Genomic DNA, 2,279 nt, shown 5'->3' with positions numbered 1-2,279 from the left:
TTACACGCAGTGGAGGGATGTTGTAATAAGTCAAGTCAGTAAATCAATTGAGCTGGCATATATAGGACACTAAAATAAAGTAATATATTTACAGTAAACTTTTTTTTCAGAGCTATAGGACTGCTTTAGCCTTGGTTTTTCATTTATGTTAATAGTATTATCAAAGTGAACTGTATATATTACTATAACCATAGGGTGATGCTGGTCATTCAAGCCAGAGTCTGGATAGCAGTAGATGAAACGCACAGATTATATGAATAGCTGGTTGGTTGACCTAAGGATTCCTTAACCTCTGAAATCAAACGATGCCTGTGATTTTTATTACTGGCCTATGCAGAGGCTTATAGGCAAAGTAGATGCTGGCCATGGTGCTGAAGATTTATTTATTTATTTATTTATTTATGGCTGCGTTGGGTTTTCGTTGCTGCGCGCGGGCATTCTCTAGTTGTGGAGAGCAGGGGCTACTCTTCGCTGCAGTGCGCGGCCTTCTCATTGCGGTGACTTCTCTTGTTGCGGAGCATGGCTCTAGGCATGTGGGCTTCAGTAGTTGTGGCATGTGGCTCAGTAGTTGTGGTGCATGGGCTTAGTTGCTTCACGGCATGTGGGATCTTCTCCGACCAGGGCTCGAACCTGTGTCCCCTGCATTGGCAGGTGGATTCTTAACCACTGCGCCACCAGGGAAGTCCGGTGCTGAAGATTTAAATTACACGTGATTATCTCTTAGCCATATGGTTTTACACAACATCAGAAAAATCAAACCAGTGCCAGTTGAGCACAAGTTTAATTTATTTTATAGACTATGTTAATGTATGCCTATATATAATGATATCATTGCCCACAACACTTATCAGTTCTACTGGCATTTCTCAACACAGGATAGATTGAAGTACATCATTCCTGAATCATTTAATTTTTTTCAGGGACTTAAAATGTGACTGTAGCTATCTATCATACTCTTAAAAAACTCCTTGTGGAAGTATTATGGATGGCTTCATAAAATTAAGACACTGTTCACCAAATCAAGATACAAGTACCAATAAGCATTCATGTCAGGCAGGGACCTTCATTGAAGAAATCAGATTTACTGTGTAGATATTCATCCTCAAATTTACATATTGGAAAATTTTTTGTTCCAGACATAGTTTTAATACTTATAGTAAGAAGTGAGGAAAAATGCTTAGAATAGTGAGGTTCTGAATTAAGCAGATTTGATGACATATATCTTGAGGTAGATTGGGTGTACAGTATTGTTTTCCTTCTATGTAAGCTTCACTTGTGGATGAATATTTTTATGTGTGTGTGTAGTTTAGGCTTTAATGAAACCTCAGTGTGGAAGTAGTAAAGTGTTACTATGCAGATTCCTTTCAAAGCCTGTTTAGGTGAAGGTCAGTTGATAATAGTATCTGAATATAGAGGAGAAGAAATAAAAGAACAAATCTTTCAAATACTGTTGCCAACACATTTTTTAAAGACAATATATTTCCACATTCTAAGGTTTTTGTTGTTGTTGTTGTTCTGTACTTCTGTCTTATCTCACATGATTGTTGAAGGAGTCAATTGAAATAATGAAAATAAACACATTTTGTAGCCTAAAACTTCCTATGCAAATACAAGATTTTATTATTACCATTTCATATTTGGTCTTGATTCTAAGCCTTTTCACCTTTTATCCTACTCTTCAAACTAAGGTCACAAATCTTGGATGGTAGGTGAAGACTTTCTCAGAAATAAAATGCCTGAAATAGATTAAAGGAATAAATGTCCAGATCTTTGACTTTGATATATATTGATACTTGTTCCCCAAATTGATCTGCCTGACAAAGCACCTGTTTTGAAGGAGCAGGTATTACTTTCCCACCTTCTTTTTCACAGTTGTTCTTTCCTCACTTTACATTCAGGATATCCCATTTAGGATATTACTATGATACATTTTTCTGAGGTGTAAAAAATCTCTGTGGCTCCAACCAATAGGACAATTTGAAATATTAATGTGGTATTGATAAATGGTTGCTTCTGGGTTACAGCTTCATTTGCAAATAAAATTTCCACTTCTTTGCTTTCAACAAAACAGAAGATGTAATTAAATTATTAGTTGTTATCTAATTAAAAAAAATTTTTGATAATAGGTCATATAGGATTTTTGACATAAAAATAATAAATATAAATAAATATATAGGGACTTCTCTGGTGGTCCAGTGGTTAAGACTGCCTTCCAATGCAGGGGGTGTGTGTTCGAACTTTGGCTGGGGAGCTAAGATCCCACATGCCTCACGGCCAAA

General features: G+C 36.2%; 1 long non-coding RNA gene across 1 annotated transcript; it reads right to left on the bottom strand.

Moving 5' to 3' along the window:
* Window positions 1-539: 539 nt before the first annotated feature.
* On the bottom strand, window positions 540-2,019 carry LOC125965652 (uncharacterized). Its single transcript, XR_007479836.1, has 3 exons — window positions 1,827-2,019; window positions 1,628-1,736; window positions 540-690 (listed from the first exon to the last, which is right to left on the bottom strand). It is a non-coding gene; the product is annotated as an uncharacterized LOC125965652 (long non-coding RNA).
* Between the last annotated feature and the right edge of the window lie 260 nt (window positions 2,020-2,279).

The sequence above is a fragment of the Orcinus orca genome, chromosome 1 (assembly GCF_937001465.1).
Source record: "Orcinus orca chromosome 1, mOrcOrc1.1, whole genome shotgun sequence".
Lineage (NCBI taxonomy): Eukaryota > Metazoa > Chordata > Mammalia > Artiodactyla > Delphinidae > Orcinus > Orcinus orca.
The sequence above is the reverse complement of the archived record's forward strand: the minus strand, read 5'-3'. Positions and strand labels throughout refer to the sequence as shown.